Source organism: Zootoca vivipara, chromosome 5 (assembly GCF_965207765.1).
Source record: "Zootoca vivipara chromosome 5, rZooViv2.hap1.1, whole genome shotgun sequence".
NCBI lineage: Eukaryota > Metazoa > Chordata > Lepidosauria > Squamata > Lacertidae > Zootoca > Zootoca vivipara.
In genome coordinates, this window is record NC_142588.1 from 8453314 (window position 1) to 8471297 (window position 17984).

The 17984-nt window shown below is 42.0% G+C and overlaps 1 long non-coding RNA gene across 1 annotated transcript; it reads right to left on the reverse strand.

Annotated features, from left to right (window-relative positions):
- LOC148685554 (uncharacterized) lies at positions 1 to 17954 on the reverse strand. Its single transcript, XR_015950115.1, has 5 exons — positions 17834 to 17954; positions 12289 to 12502; positions 10000 to 10137; positions 4350 to 4401; positions 1 to 228 (listed from the first exon to the last, which is right to left on the reverse strand). It is a non-coding gene; the product is annotated as an uncharacterized LOC148685554 (long non-coding RNA).
- Between the last annotated feature and the right edge of the window lie 30 nt (positions 17955 to 17984).

The window sequence follows — 17984 nt, forward strand, 5'->3', positions numbered from 1 at the left end:
CATTTCAAGTTGCTTTTTATTGTTTTCATCAAACAAAATCAAATGCACAAACAAAAACTATACAAATAAGACAGGGTTGTGCAGCTGATCTGCCTGAATCCCGAATTAAATTGGATGACCTGGACCAAACTGGGGCTGTTCCAGAGTGGATTGAGGCTGCCTTGGATCACTCCAGAGCAATTTGGATCCACCCAGAGTTCTTGAAAGTCACCCTGAGTTCAAGACACTCTGTAAAGAAAGCAAGACAGCCTATCTTCAGTTATTAATTGCAATACTATAGAGATGAATGCCTGGAGGAGGAGAGCCAGACTTTGAGCACTGACAGATCTAGCTTCCAAATTAAGGACTAGAATCTCATCCAGCACTCTTCAATCAGGGGGACAAGGTTGTCAATCAGATCACCCAAAGGCCTCGTTAAAAAGAAACATTTTTGCCTGGCACCTAAAGGTGTATAATGAAGGTGTCAGGCGAACTTCCCTGGGGAGAGCATTCCACAAACAGGGAGCCACTGCAGAGAAGGCCCCGTTCTCGTGTTGCCACCCTCAAGGAAACAGACCTCTCAAGGAAACAGACCTCTCAAGGAAACAGACGAAGGAGGGCCTCAGAAGATGATCTCAGGATTCGGGTAGGTTCATATGGAAAGAGATGGTCCTTGAGGTATTACGGTCCTCAATACCTTGAGGTATTATGGTCCTAACTTCAACAAATTTCAGACAGACAGACTACAGGGGCTTAGTACTACCCCGTCCCACCATAGTTAGCCGAGTGCTCAATCCTGCCAATACTTATGCTCCTATTTGGCCCACTCTATGAAGCTATTTTAAAAGAAAAACAAATTGATTGAAGAGTTCGACTCCATCTCCCAGGCAGCTAATTCAAAGGAAGACAGACACCTTAGCCAGGTGGGCACTGAGAGCATCTCATAAATGCAGAGCTGAATTACTATACTGAAAGGCAGGCAGGTGGGCAGGCAGAGGAGAAGCCGGCAATGGAGTCCTAGGAAGACAGTCTTGCCAGGCAGGCATAATGGATCTCCTTAGCAGTGGGGAACATGATGCTTGTGGTAGGCACAGAACACCTTCTGAGTTCAGAGTGGAAGCACTGTTTTTAAAGGCAGCCAGCAGCAGTGGGCAGGTGGCAGGCAGAAGCTGCAGTGTGAGAGCGCCACTTATGTGGTGGTCAGATCTGGAGATCTGGATATCCCAGCAGCAAGAAGTGTCCCTTCAAGAGCACTAGGTAAAAGGTAAAGATAAAGGGCCCCTGGACGGTTAATACCAGTCAAAGGTGACTATGGGGTTGTGGCGCTCATCTCGCTTTCAGGCCAAGGGAGCTGGCGTTGGTCCACAGACAGCTTTCTGGGTCATGTGGCCAGCATGACTCAACCGCTTCTGGCACAATGGAACATTGTGACGGAAACCAGAGCGCACAGAAACACCGTTTTACCTTCCCGCCACAGTGGTACCTATGTATCTACTTGCACTGACATGCTATCGAACTGCTAGGTTGGCAGGAGCTGGGACAGAGCAATGGGAGCTCACTCCGTCGCAGGGATTCGAACCACCAACCTTCTGATCTGCAAGCCCAAGAGGCTCAGTGGTTTAGACTGCAGCGCCACCCCCGTCCCACTACCTCTCCACTAACTCAGCTTCCAAGCTGGTGCGGTCGGGTGTAATTACGTAGGGGGGTGGGGAATGGCCAAATACTGCAAAATAATCATACACATTTATATATATATATATATATATATATATATATATATATATATATATATATATAGCCTGGCGTTTTGGCTTACATAACCATAAAGCCAACATTTTGTGGGAAATCCAAATATTCTAAGACAGCATCAATACACAAATCTTCCTTTTTTATCATTATATGTTGAAAATTAATAGAATGAATATTGTTGACCAAAATTCCACCCTTTTATATGAAACCCAGGAAGCAAAATTTAAAGGAAACCTAAGCTATACTTCATTGGAAGAGGTACAATTTAACACATACTGTACTGTGTGTGTGTATATACAAACATCATGTAGACTTTAAATATGCAAATTTCATTGAGGCAATCCTGGGATGACATGAAGGAAGCACAAGACTGCAAGCTTCGGCTATCCAAGTGCCAGATTAAATATACTGTATTTTTATAAAGTAAGAAACTGTTGCAGATGATAAAAAAGGGATGTTGCAGATGATAAAAAAGGGATGAAAACCGGGGAAGGGGGGGGAGGGGAAGCCCACAAAATATGGTTTTACAACTATGAATGCAAGAAAATTGTTTTGTTTTGTATTGTTTTTTCTTTTTTCTTTTTTCGCCCTTTCTTTTTTTCCCCCTTTTTTCCTATTTCTATTTTTCTCTTTTTTTTTTTTTTGGTATGACAATAGATGGTTGGATGGATGTCCTCCTGCGTACTGCCCTGGTTTGCTGGAGCTCCCTGGTGGCAGGGGGGGGCTTTGGGGTCAGGGGAGGGGGGGGAGGACAGAAACCCAAGCATAAAATGGACCATCTCTGACTGTTCACATACATGGGATACTTCTGTGGCAGGGGAGGACCCATGTGGGTGGGTAGGAAGGAGGTGGAAAAGGGGTTTAAGTATGTACCTTTTTTTTGCTTTTTTGTATTTTGTAAAATTAATAAAAAGTATGTTCAAAATAAATATACTGACTTACATTTTTGTTTCAGTGTAAATTGCAAAAACAAACTGAGATATTAAAACCTGATTTTATTAGAAAACTACCTCGTCCTTTATGAATGTATTAAATCAGAATTTATTCCCATTAGGTAAAAATAATTTATTTGGTATAAGCCAAACAGAGAAGAGAAACACTGTTTAAAAATTGCCTAAGGTCACTTCATGGGCAAAACAATGCATTTAAAGTGAGGAGATGACAACTTATTTAATATTTCTCTACTGAAATTGCTTCCTTGATTACAATACATTAAAATCCTCATTGAATATTCATGGAATTTTTGACAAGACTGAGTGACATATAATCTTAGCCTCAGCAAGCAATAGCGAGATATTCTAACCGTTGGAATAGATGCCAGACTAACTGGATCGTCCTCTTTGCATTCCTGGCTGGGCCAGTGGAAGCTGTACAAAATGTTCCTCCTTTTCCTATCATGACAACATATTACAGGCATAACACAAAAGAACCAAGCCCAGTCTAAACAGCTTTCTAAGTTACTGTGCGAAAGACAAAAAAAGGATTCATCCTACTTTTGTATGTTTAATATGCTCAACAAGAATAATTAGTGAGACAAAATTAATAACTGGATGAATCTCAAACGGACTTTTACCTACTGAGTTACAATCAATCTAGGCTTAATAGGAAACAACATTTATATAGCACGAAATATGTAACTTTGTTATACAATAGGTTGTCATTAACCACATCAAATGCACTTACTGTCTTCCTCTATAAGTGCAGATAAATGCCAGAGAATTTTGTTAAAGGAGAGCAATTAATACTTCTTTGTTCAGTGACTTCTGTGCTTAGATGCACATCTTTTTTCCTGCTAAATTAAAAATTAAATTATTTTGGTTGTTTTCTTACTCTACATCTAGATGTTTTATTCACTAGCCAAGTCAAACGCAAATGGTTGGTGATAGCCTACATTATGAGTTATGAGATAACTCAATGTCCTACGGATTGTGCTTTGATAAATACTCTGCTCCACTACACACACACAAACAACCCTACACCCTTGTGCTTCTGAAGAAGATATAGTGCTCACTCCACAAGCAAAAACAAAAGAGGAAGTTCCATGCGTCGCTAGGAATAGACAAATCTATCTCAATCTATCTCATTCTGGTTCTGGCTGTGGATATCTTAAGGTATGTCCTGCTTTGTTCTTGAGCAGATTTTAAACAATTTCTTAGAAGTGTGAATCAGGTTGTCTATCATAAAGATTTTAACTGAACTGGAATTTCTCCCCCACCCCCTCCCTAACAGCAGGTCACAGGAATATCAGATCACTGGTCCATATCTAGCTCAGCATCTATACTGACTAACAGCAGCCCATCATAGTTTTAGACTTTGAACATTCACAGCCATACCTGGAGATACTGGTGATTGGACCTTAGACCTTCCGCATCTTAAGCACAGCCAGTGTTGTGCAGTGGATACGGTCTTGGACTAAGCCAGGGTCCACTCAGCCATGAAAACCAAATGGGTAACCTTGAGCCAAGCAGCCACTCACAGCCTCAATGGGTACCTCAATGAGTTGCCACCTTGAATTAGACTTAGATGGGCTACTGGTCTGACCCAGCAGGCACGTCTGATGCTCTTAAACTGTATTTTTAATTGATACAAAAATTCCTGGTCTCAGAACTGGGGCAAGATACCTGCATAGTGTTGACACGCAGTTTCTCAAAATCACCACCATGATGCACGTTTCTGTAGAAAACAAAGAAGTAGGTAAGATAGTGTTGATACGTAGTTTCTCAAAATCACCACCATGATACAGTGGTACCTCTAGTTAAGAACTTAGTTCGTTCTGGAGGTCCGTTCTTAACCTGAAACTGTTCTTAACCTGAAGCATCACTTTAGCTAATGGGGCCTCCTGCTGCTGCTGGGCCGCTGGAACACAATTTCTGTTCTCATCCTGAAGCAAAGTTATTAACCTGAGGTACTATTTTTGGGTTAGCGGAGTTTGTAACCTGAAGCGTTTGCAACCCGAGGTACCACTGTACACGTTTCTGTAGAAAACAAAGAAGTACATTAATAATAATGTTGCCCCATGTTGTCCAAAAAATGTACAGGTGCTTTTCTATGCAGACGTATTATTTTTTGTTTTTGAAAAAACTCAGAAGATTTATAACTTCTACCTGTGGACTCACTTTCTCCAGTTATTCTCATGCCTTTATTTATTTATTTATTTATTTATTTTGTTTACAGCTCCATTTCCTCCACTCTGCTGATTTTTTAAGTGCCTCACCACTGGTGACCTCTACAAGCTGTGAGACCTCCATGTTCTCGCTTTTTCCACATATAGTAACATTCTATTAAAGCTTTTTCATAATACTGTACAGTAGGATGAAAGAAACCAATCCAGATAAAAAACTAAACCAAAGAAAGAGAAAAGAAAATGCAGAGTCCTCTCTCAAAAGAAGCTCTTAACCCTTGTCTCACACAGAAAATGGGGGACCCTCCTAGTTCTCACCTGGGAGATTTCTTTTCTTCTCTCATTCTCTCACCTTGGATGGTCTTTCCTGCCTTGCCTCTCACTTAGAGTTCTTCCAGCAACCAACCACTATGTGTGTGTGTGTGTGTGTGTGTGTGTGTGTGTGTGTGTGTAATCCTGTGTGTAATCCTTGTACCCCAATAAACCCAGAGCAGAGGATACCAAATTAATAAATAAAAACAAGAAAAGAAAAAGGAGAAAGAAAAGGGGGGAAATAAAAGGGAAAAAAGGACTTCTGATTTTCCCTCTGTCAGTTACGTAAATAAAATTATTCAAAACATCCAGTCTAGGGTGACACCTTACTGTTCTATTTTCTGTTAAGCAATATTTTCTCAATCTTCAGACCTAAATGTCTCAAATTTGTTCATTTTCCTTTTCACACAACAAGTCCAAAAGGGGTTCTCTAATTATTATTATTATTATTATTATTATTAAATGTCAGCAATGGTTTTTCTCTAATCAAACCTATCAAGTTTGCCTCCAATAACTTCAGCAACCATGAAGAGGGGTGGTAATTAAGGAAATGCAGCACAACAAGGATCAATTAAGAACCCATGGAGGGAGGTGTGGGGGGGGCGAAGAATGTAAGATAAATGAAGATAACTAAAGTGGATGTATCAAATTATTTAAAATGCATAAATATTTGTTTAAAAAAACTTCAACAACCACACAATAATTAATAGTTCTGTCTTTGTCCATAGTCTCTCCGATGTGATCCTATATAGACACATAGCACTTTTCTTGTTATGTATCCATTAATTTGCATCTCTTGGAGTAGCCATGGTGGTGGGAAAAGAGCCTCTCCCGTGCAAGAGGAATAAAAGAAAAGAAGGAACCCAAAGGTTATGTTGACCCGCTGAGCATTACAACTGAAGAAAATTAAGGAAAAACAGTTTTCAGTAATAATAATTGCAAAGTATATTTGAAAAAAGAAAAAGAAAAACTATTGCTTACCTGGTCCAGGGAGAGCAGAATAAGAAGCAATTGCTTCAACATCACCTTCCTCTTAATTTACAGTTAAACATTAGGAAAAACGCTCCTAAGGACCTGCTTATCATCTAATTTTAACAGGGCCTTTATTTTCAACTGGGCAAGGACTAAGGCAGGCATCCCCAAACTTCGACCCTCCAGATGTTTTGGACTACAATTCCCATCATCCCTGACCACTGGTCCTGTTAGCTAGGGATCATGGGAGTTGTAGGCCAAAACATCTGGAGGGCCACAGTTTGGGGATGCCTGGACTAAGGGGTCAAAAAACACTGACTTTGCCTGCTGAGTCACAGGCCTTAATTTGCAGTTGTAAAGGTAAAGGGGACCCCTGACCATTAGGTCCAGTCGTGACCGACCCTGGGGTTGCGCGCTCATCTCGCATTATTGGCCGAGGGAGCCGGCATACAGCTTCCAGGTCATGTGGCCAGCATGACAAAGCCGCTTCTGGCAAACCAGAGCAGCACATGGAAACGCTGTTTACCTTCCCGCTATAGCGGTTCCTATTTATCTACTTGCATTTTGATATGCTTTCGAACTGCTAGGTTGGCAGGAGCTGGGACCGAGGAACGGGAGCTCACCCCATCACAGGGATTCGAACCGCCGACCTTCTGATCAGCAAGCCCTAGGCTCAGTGGTTTAGCCCACAGCGCCACCTGGGTTTGCAGTTGAGGGGCTTAAAAAAAGGAAAGTATCAATTTTTCCCGACTTCCGGTCCGTCGCGGCGGAGAGAAGGACGCAGGGACTTCGCGTGCCGAAGTCCCTGGCTTCGCGGAGGGGGGGGGAAGTCCGCAGAGCGAGCGGGCTCCCCGTAAAAACACCGGGTAGAGAGTCCCGGTGACTCACGCGCCCAGCGGCTGCTCCGTTTTGCGGATCCCCCGCTGCCCGAGAGCTCAGTAGAGCGATCGAGAGCCGGCGGGGTGGAACCGCGGGAGCCATTTTGGGCTACATCTTACCTCCAAGAAGTGAAGCTCCGAGTCCTGACCCGGCAAGCGGCGGATTCTTCCAAACAAAATAAAAGATTTCCATAAAGTAAGTGGAATTTTTATTTGGACTTCAAAATCATCAATTGGAAAAATAGGAGAGATTCTAAAGAAACGGAAGTCGATCTCTTCCTAATGGCAAATAGGGAGGCGCTTTAAATAAATCCAAGCCGAACGATGAAAAAGTTTCAGGGACGGTAGACCCGAGAGAAAGAAAGACTTTTTGGAACCTTCTCAGCTCCCGAGTCCGGCACCCCTTGAGGTACAGCATTGATAAGGGGAAGAGTGTTTTGACAGCTGTCAAAAGCTGTCAAACTGTCAAAAGACCGGGTGGACTTATTGTATTGCTGCGAAAAGTAAAAATTGACTGAAAATGAGGTAGAACTATTTAAATTGGAATTAAGAATGGATTTGTGATTGAGTTAAAGACAAAGGAAAAGATCAGCCAAGATGGAGTCGATCGTCTAAACAGGAAGGAATTTTCCAGCACCCTTTGCTCCCTATCTCCTGTTCGTTTGTGGTTAAGAGAACTATGAAAACAAAGCATTCTCGAGCCTTCCAGGAGGCTGTGCTGAACTACCTACAAATATGGGAGGACATTTACAAGGAACGGCAACATCCTAATTTATCATCAGTAGAGGCTGAAGTCCAAGTTCAGGATTTAGAGGACAATTTGGATATTGAGATCTTTGATTCTGAGACTGTGTGTGAGGAGAAACAACCTGAGGAGAACTCTGAAGGCGAATTGGACTACAAAAAATATATTTTGGATGAAGCAAAGCATGGATTTCAAAAGGAAGAAAAACAAGAAAAGCAAGAAAATGAGAAGCAAAGGGACATGAAGATTAATGGAATGGAAGATCCTGGAGGAGTTATTATGTGGAGTGGTGTTACTCAGGGATGGGAAGGACAGGGGCAGGGGGGAATAAAGGCCTGGAGATGGAATTGGGAAAGAACTGGTGTGGGGTGAAAATTTTAGTTAAAAGGTTTTTTTTTGTTTTGAATGACGGTCTTCGAAATCTTGGCTTGTTAACGGAAATGCTGAACCAATTGGGGGAAAAGACATAGGGAGGGGGGAAGGAGAGTGTAATAAAGTATATGGTTAAGATTTAGTGTAGAGATTTGATGTTAAGGGGGGGGGAACTGAGTTTTCTGGAGGGAATTAAAAGAATGGCTGAGGAAAGAATTTTATTTTATAGTTTAATATTAATTTCTGTGAGGATAGGTGTCTGGGCAGAGAGCTGCCTACCCTTCTCTCTTTACTTGGAGACACCCAGTGGCAGGGGGTGCTCGGAGGGGAGAGGAGGGGGTGGAAGGAAACCCAGACACCTTGGAAGTGCTGTGCCCTGCAGGTCCCTCTTGTGGCAGAAGGGGGCCTGTGGGAGGGCAGCATGGAAAAGGAGGAGGATTGAGTCAATATTATAAGAAAAAGATTTTGAATTGGAATAGAAAACCCGCCACAATTAGTTTGAGAAGTTAGGAAAACCAGGAGGAAGAGTATCGAGGAAGTCACAATTACAATGTTAAGACAATAAGAACTTGGGAATTTATGTTTTCCCTACTGTTGTGTGTGTTTGTTTAAATGTGTTTTTCTTTTTGAAAAAGCTGGGGGGGGAACCAACTCTCAGAGCTCCTCCATCCTTGTCCTTTCAGTGGCAGGGAGGGGATAGGGGGGAGGAGGGAGGGGGGAGGTCAAACCCAGCTTACAATGGACCCCCTTTGATTCTCAATGCCCACAGGTCCTACTGGTGGCAGAAGTGGACGGGTGGGTGGAGGGAAATTGAAGGGACAGTGTTATATTATATGTTTTGTGTGTCTTGTTTGTATAAAACTAATAAAAATTATTATTAAAAAAAAGGAAAGTATTGTTCAGTGATGTTTTGTTGTGCATTGCATATATTTCTTTAGGGATATTTATATACCACCTGTCATGCTCACATTTCTAGGTGGTGTACAACAATGAAATACACAATACAAAATATACAATATCATTAAAAATTATTGAGTAAACCCACTACAGAGACCTAGCAATCTGTAATTTACAAAATTCCTCATTATTAACATCTGTATTGGTTAAACATATAACCACATTGTACAAATAAAACAGCAACACAACGGTAAGCACTTTTATGAATTAAAAGCCACAAAATGAACTTTGCTGAACAAACAAATGTTCTTATTTCTCCTGCCTGTGTTCATTAAAACTGACAGGAAATCAAATATCACCATCTGTGTACTTGCAATAAAAACGCTGAAAACAGCTCTAAACTAGCAGAGTACCACAGAAGTGCAGACTTAACTTTTATCTGCAAATGAACAAAAAAAGCTCAATTTTACATAAGAATAGTATTAGAATTGTAGGCTTGGAAGTGACCCCTAGGGTCAATTTGCTCCATCCCTCTGCAAGGCAGGAATCTCAGCTAAAGCATCCATATACCTCTGCTTGAAAACCTCAAAGGAAGGAATCCAATACCTTCCAATGGAATACGTTCTACTGTCAAACAACTCTTATCATCAGAAAATTCTTCCTGGTGTTTAGTTGCAGTCTCCTTTCTTTTAATTTAAAGCCATTGGTTTAGATCAGGCACCCCCAAACTGCGGCCCTCCAGATGTTTTGGCCTACAACTCCCATGATCCCTAGCTAACAGGACCAGTGGTTGGGGAAGATGGGAATTGTAGTCCAAAACATCTGGAGGGCCGGAGTTTGGGGATGCCTGGTTTAGATCCTACCCTCCAGAGCAGAAAACAAGCTTGCTCCATCTTCCATGTGCCAGCTCTTGAGATAATTGAAGATGGTCATCATATCTCCCCTCAGTCTCTTCTTTTCTAGGCTAAACATACCGAGCTTCTTCAACGTTCCTCATAAGGCTTGGTTTCCAGACCCTTGACCATCTCGTTCATCCTCATCTGCACATGTTCCAGCTTGTCCATATCCTTTTTAAATTGTGGCGCCCAGAACTGGACACAGGACTCTGTGGTCTGACCAAGGCAGAACAGAAGGGTACACTCAGACAGGATAGGTTATGATTTACTTTCCCATTCATCATTCACAACAGATGCAAATACATTTACAAATTTGATGCTTCCGTCACTATACAGTACTTTTTATTTATTTTCTTACTGTGGTCTGAGTTACATGGAACGTCTCATAAGTATCTGAGGATCAAGGCCAAGGGCTCAAATCCGAATGGCTTCCTCCAGAACATTTAAAGCCATAGAAAGCTATGCAATGTTTCTTGATAGGGTATCTGTTACCATGAAGCCCGAGTATTAATTTGTTCTTCCTTCTATCCCTCTCCTGCCAAAAGTGCCGTGAACACCTGCTGACTTCTCATCCTCCTCATCAGTCAACACCTTGCCGTCGTCCTCCAACATACCATATTGTTTATTTGATCATGGTGTTTTGAAAAACCCAGCACCATATTTGCTTTAAAATGCTGGAGGTCTTCACAACAGAAGTCTCTATGTCTGTTTATGCCCAAACAACTTCAAAAAAAATAATTTAAGAATAATTTGTGTGTAAAATTACTAAGTGTACTCTGTACAGATTTTTTGGGGGGGGGGGAGGAGAGAAAAAGCTGTCAGAAAAATGAAAAATAAAAAATTCCTTCAGTAACACCTTAAAGACCAACTAAGTTTTTATTTTGGTATGAGCTTTCATGTGCATGCACACTTCTTCAGATACTTTCGTGCATGCACACGAAAGCTCATACCAAAATAAAAACTTAGTTGGTCTTTAAGGTGCTACTGAAGGAATTTTTTTATTTTGCTTCGACTCAGACCAACACCTGTAACTAGAAATATGGAAGTCAACCTCCCCATCTTCAGTAGCAGTCGGTGGGGTGGAGCAGGCAGGTCAGGGTTGATCACCTGCCTTCTTAACAACTGTGTTAGTTTTCCCAGGTTTGGCACCAAGCCCCAGGGCTGGATTTAGGTTTGATGAGGCCCTAAGCTACTGAAGGTAATGGGGCCCTTTATATGTCCAGCAGTCCTTTGTCAACAACAAATTGTCGCTGTTTTTATGTGATGAATATATGCTATATGGTAATTTATGGCCCAAATAGGTATCTAAAGCCATTTGCACATGCAGAATGTAGGCACCCTATATATGTTGTTGTTGTTTAGTCGTTTAGTCGTGTCAGACTCTTTGTAACCCCATGGACCAGAGCACGCCAGGCACTCCTGTCTTGCACTGCCTCCCACAGTTTGGTCAAACTCATGTTCGTAGCTTCGAGAACACTGTCCAACCATCTCATCCTCTGTCATCCCCTTCTCCTAGTGCCCTCAATCTTTCCCAACATCTGGGTCTTTTCCAAGGATTCTTCTCTTCTCATGAGGTGGCCAAAGTATTGGAGCCTCAGCTTCACGATCTGTCCTTCCAGTGAGCACTCAGGGCTGATTTCCTTCAGAATGGATAGGTTTGATCTTCTTGCAGTCCATGGGACTCTCAAGAGTCTCCTCCAGCACCATAATTCAAAAGCATCAATTCTTCGGCGATCAGCCTTCTTTATGGTCCAGCTCTCACTTCCATACATCACTACTGGGAAAACTATAGCTTTAACTATACGGACCTATATATATATATATATATATATATATATATATATATATATATAAGCAAACCAGTGATATTTTAGGGAGCAGGCTAGCAGGCGGGGCCTATGACTTACATCATAGGAGCCTACACAACACAAGACACTGTTGCTGTGTGATGGGTTTTATTTTATTTGTTTTTTATCTTATATTTTGGAAATGTACATCCAGGTTTTTTTTCCTTTAATTTTTTGGGGACCCCCAAGAGAGTGGGGCCCTAAGCTATAGCTTGTTTAGCTTATACGTGAATCTGACAGTGCCAAGTGCCCAAGCAAACAAGCTTGTTCCCGGAGAGTGTGGTACTCATTGCCTCTTAAGCACAGCTGTGGAGTTTGCAAAAAAAGGTGATAGGTCAACGTGTGACAGACAATGCAAAACACTGGAAAGTTGCCACACCCGTTAGCTTTCTGCCTGCACGATTGTTTTTGTAGTATAACTGGCTTTATTGTTTGGTTTTTCTCAATGTCAAAGAAAGAAGGGGCAGAGTGGGGTGCCCTGACCTCCTTGCCCTGCTACCAAACTCGCACAACCGCTTACCCCACTTTACGCATTGTCAGCTGATGCCAAGTAGCTCCGTCAGCTGGGGCTGCTCCTAGCTCTCCGTGCAGCTGGCTCCAAATCTATATGCCTGGCTAGTTCATCCTAGCTTCTGTAGTGGCCAATTTGAGGCAGGAGGTGTGGCTCAAATTCATTCAGCTTGCTTTTCTTCCTGAGAGTCCTCCAACTTTTCTCCGATGAAAACAGGGACATCCTATTCAACAACAGCAGCAACTTTATTATTTATACTGCATCCATCTGACTGGGTTGTCCCAGCCACTTCGGGCAGCTTCCAACATATATAAAAACATAACAAAACATTACACATTAAAGAAACTTCCCGATACAAGGCTGCCTTCAGATGTCTTATAAAGGCTGTATAGTTACTTATCTCCTTGGCTCGGGGGGTCGCATTACTCCGCACCCACCAACATTTCTCTGATGAAAATAGGGGAAAGCGGGACATTCCAGGATCAAATCAGAAACCGGGGCAGCTTCTGTAAATCTGGGTCTGTCTTTGGAAAACAGGGACACTTGCAGCTCTGCACTCTTAGTAATGCTACTGAAAAAAGCTAACTAGCTTTTACTTTATTTCTGTTTTATTTACTGGCAAGAGCACACTTTTAAAAGTGCCAGTTACCCTATAGGTGTGTGGCGCTACCTTGTACTCTACTTCAAGGAGCCTAGATTTTAGACATTTTTAATCTGCACTGACAGCTGAAGCTTTCAGCTGGGGTCCCCCCCCCCCCGACAACAGCTTAAAGGTTTTATAATCTAGGAAAACAGAGCTTGTGGGGTTTGTGGATTTTGAAAGAAGGCTGAGCCTGGCCTTTTAAAAAACTAAGTCACCTGAGTTATGTTATGCCAGCACCATCTGCTGGATATGAGAGGAAGAACCAGCTCATAGTTGTTATTTGGTCAAGGCACCCCCGCTCTCCAAAATCGGGATAAAAAATTCCAGGTTTGGTTGAGAAAGTGGGGGGAGGTCCATGTATGGGCAAGATCTCAAGTTCTGAGTTAAAGTCCTGGCTGCCAGTTGCAAAAGAACAAAAGAACAAGGATTCTTTCCAAAGCCTTTAATGTTGAGATTGGTGGGCTGCATATGGAAATTGCTAGTCTAAGGCACAACAGGCAATGCACAGTTAATGGAAGGCACAGAAAGGCAGGTGATCTAACTTATCAAAACTTAGAGGTTGGTATCACCTTAGCACAGCAAGCGGTTCTGCTCCTTAGCCAAGGAATCTAGCACATTGCCAAGAGGGCATAAAACTTTGAATTGTGCCCAGTCAGGATTCTGGATGGCACAGGGAGAGATAGATAAACCTATCAATTTCAGGTTCTGTTTCTTGTTTTTCCAATCTTACTGGCAACATTTTGAAGATGATTCATTGAGCCCAAAATACCAAGCTATAAATGTGAAACATCAATTATATTGTCAGATTCAGCCAGTACAAACAGCCATGCAACAAGAAAAAAAGATGTAATCCTGCTTTTCTTTTTAAAACAATCACTATGTTAATGTTGGGAAATCAAAAGAATGTCCTAGATATGCTAAACAAGACAATATTTTCTCCAGAAGTAGACTATTAGTACATTTTAACTAAATATGAAGTAACTTTCCTATCTTGAGCAACATGAGAACGCACAGCCTAATTAACAAATCCTACTCTTCCTATTGAGAAGAGAAGACCTCATGAGAAGAGAAGACTCCCTGGAAAAGACCCTGATGCTGGGAAAGATTGAGGGCACTAGGAGAAGGGGACGACAGAGGACGAGATGGTTGGACAGTGTTCTCGAAGCTACGAACATGAGTTTGACCAAACTGCGGGAGGCAGTGGAAGACAGGAGTGCCTGGCGTGCTCTGGTCCATGGGGTCACGAAGAGTTGGACACAACTAAACAACAACTCTTCCTATTAGAGTGCCATCTATTCAATGTCTTACCACATTATTAGAACAAATAAGCTACCATGAAAATTATTTCACTGCTATTATATTGTTACAAGGAATCTAGCACATTGCCAAGAGGGCATAAAACTTTGAATTGTGCCCAGTCAGGATTCTGGATGGCACAGGGAGAGATAGATTAACCTATCCATTTCAAGTTCTGTTTCTTGTTTTTCCAATCTTACTGGCAACATTTTGAAGATGATTCATTGAGCCCCAAATACCAAGCTATAAATGTGAAACATCAATTATATTGTCAGATTCAGGGCGAAAGATTTATACGATCTGAGGTGAAACCAGAGTATATATTGTCAGATTCAGACGGTACAAACAGCCATGCAACAAGAAAAAAAGATCTTATCCTGCTTTTCTTTTGAAAACAATCACTACAGATACATTTACGTTGGGAAATCAAAAGAATGTCCTAGATATGCTAAACAAGACAATATTTTCTCCAGAAGTAGACTATTAGTACATTTTAACTAAATATGAAGTAACTTTCCTATCTTGAGCAACATGAGAACGCACAGCCTACTTAACAACTCCTACTCTTCCTATTGAGAAGAGAAAACCTCATGAGAAGAGAAGACTCCCTGGAAAAGACCCTGATGCTGGGAAAGATTGAGGGCACTAGGAGAAGGGGACGACAGAGGACGAGATGGTTGGACAGTGTTCTCGAAGCTACGAACATGAGTTTGACCAAACTGCGGGAGGCAGTGGAAGACAGGAGTGCCTGGCATGCTCTGGTCCACGAAGAGTCGGACACGACTAAACAACAACTCTTCCTATTAGAGTGCCATCTATTCAATGTCTTACCACATTATTAGAACAAATAAGCTACCATGAAAATTATTTCACTGCTATTATATTGTTTCCACACATAACAATGCCTTTGCAACTTGCATGCCCGAAACTCGTTTGGAAATATTTGAATATTTGCATTTGTCGTCGATGCTTTTCAGTCTCTGTATTCATACAGATGAGGATAGTTAATATGCAGCTGCTTTTGCTTACTGAAAGCAGAAATAAATATTACTAAATTATTCAAATGTGACACAGTGCATGGTCATGTGGATGTATCAAGACTGCTTAGGGAATGTTGTTCCCACTATTAAAGCAGGGCTGTGTTTGCTGCCCTCCTGGTGCCCCACGTATAAGGGACAGAAGCCAGGGTCCTTACTTGGATATGAGAGGATCTCTGGACCCTTTTCCTCCCTCCTGCCTGGGGAATACACCTCATCCATATTCTTTCCTTCCCTAAAGGGGACGGACCTGTCAGACGTCCTGTTTCAAGGTCAGTACTGTTGACAGAGCTATGTTCATGAGCTGCTCTGCCTCCTGTTCAGCCTTCAAGGGCTTTAGTATTTTCCTTGAATGGGTGATGAGGGTTTAGCCAGGTGGTGCCCCTACTGCCCGTTATCTGGATAGCCTTGTCAGTGTGCACACTTGATTTTCCTGACCTGATTAGTTATCTGGATGTTTCGAGGCCCCATACCTTGCTTTCCTTTCCTTGGCATTGAGCTTGACACCAAGGATCTGAAGTGGAAGTGCTGTAGCTTCTGCCCGCTTCTTTCCTCCCTACTGCAGCCAAGAGAGCCAGATTTACCGGTATTTTCCCTCCGTCTGCCTTGCGCTGCTTCCCGGCTCATCTCGCAGCTGTCGGAGGCTGGTTGCCACTCCCTGCTCTCTTCTCCTTGCTGTGGCAACTCAGAAAAGAGGAAAACCAATCTGCTATGGTCCTCTCAATGCTGCTACTGTGCATGGAAGAGTGAGGGAAGTGGAGACACGGGGAGGGCCTCGGTGTTGTGGTTCCCTCCCTTGAGAGCCAGCAGTTATTGGCTATGTGTGATTTTGCATATATGCACTGCTTCTGGGGCAGAACCCTCACATGACATGGGACCACACTGCAATAGATTTTCTTTTGCAGAGAGTTCCATAGTTAGGATGTGTCTTGGGAAAAAGATATGGTAGATGTGTAAGAAAATGTATAAAAATACTCAAGTGTAAATTGCTATTTTATTGAAACAACAATAATACAATTTGCATGTGATCTGTAATCCGTAAAGATTGAAGGTATCAAATATGATTTTTTTAAAGACTTATTGCACTTGCACTACTGTTAACCGCTTGTCACACAATTCAGAAACAATCTAAATTAGATTGTGTGTTGCCTATTTATAGCATTATATTGTAAACGAGTCATTACATGCAACATATTCCGGCTGACGCATGCAGGACTTCCGGACACTTGCTTGCTAAGCCCTGTCAGCGAACTTGACCACTGATCAGTTATAACTTGCCTTTTGTGTTTTTACTTGGAAAATAAACTAAACACTACGACTTTAACTCAATGTTACATAAGTAAATCCATGGGGCAGATGAGGACCAGAGTGAAGCATGGGGCGGGGCCACAGCCCGCCTGCCATTGGCCAAATAGGCAGACAAGCTGTGATCCATTTCCCAGGCCTGGGTAAAGCCGAAAAGAGGACACCAAGAGTTCAGAGCTTAATATGGAGAAAGGATTGCCAGAACAGGAACATGAAATGGTAGAGTTGGAGGCAACAGCAGGTGAAAGAAATGGTGCTCAGAGAAATGAGAGTTGTGATGTTGCAGGAGTGGAAAGAAGCCACGGATGGAGAGTGGACAAGATACAGTATATTGAACTGGCAGAGATAGAGTTGAGAGAGAAAGGACCCCGTGCACGACTTGGAGTCAATTCAGAGGAAAAAGCTATCAAACCTCTGGCACTTTTTAGGAGGAGGGAAATGGAAGAAACATAATGAAAGGGATTAAAAAAACAGGATGGAAAACTACGGCAAATGCAACAGGAAATGGGAATTGAAGATATGGCACTGGGTGCAAATTAATAAATAAGTAGAGAATTGTGGAATCTTACCTTAATATACACTCACAGTGGACTCTTGATATTATACATTGTGTTTTTATATTGTGATTTCATGTTGTAACCACCCTGATAACTATAGGTATAGGGCGATATACAAATTAATTAATTAATCAAGTTTGATTACATAAAAACTACTGTTGAAATTTATTAATAATTAGAGAACCTCTTTTGGATTTTTTGTGTAAAAAGAAAAATGAATTAATCTGAGTCATTTGGGTTGGAAGACTGGGCAAATATTGCCTAACAGAAAGTAGATCTGTTGGATATAATTCTAGAGTATTTTCATAAATTTCATTTATGTAACCAACAGGCAGAAAATCAGAAGTCCATTTTATTTTTCCTCTTTTATCCCTTTTCTTCCCTTCGCTGTTTTCTCTTTCTCTCTGTTTTTATTTTATTTAGATTTGTTTCCTTCATCTTATAGTACTATGACAAGGTTTTAATAACATATTTTTTTAAAAAAAAACCCTGTCAATAGACGGCCACTATAAAACATTTGACTTCATTTTTTAAACACACACACACACAACAATCACTGTGAGGAAGCAGTATGAAGTTTAATAAACCCAACTTTGCTATGAGGTCATTAAACACACACAGAAACTCCACTCCCCCAGCCTAGAAAGAAAACAATTCTGTACACGCTCAGAAACACTCCCGTCGCTCCAACGGGCAGAAACAATTGTGAAACAAACCAGGCCCGCTGTCCTCGCTGCTCGACGAAGGAGACCAACGGGGCAGCCACCGCCAAACTGAACTCGAAAGCGCCGCCTCAGACTCCGCGTCCAGCGAGTCCCGCCCACCGTCGGCTTGGATTGGCCGAAGGGACGGCGACGGCGCGCGGCG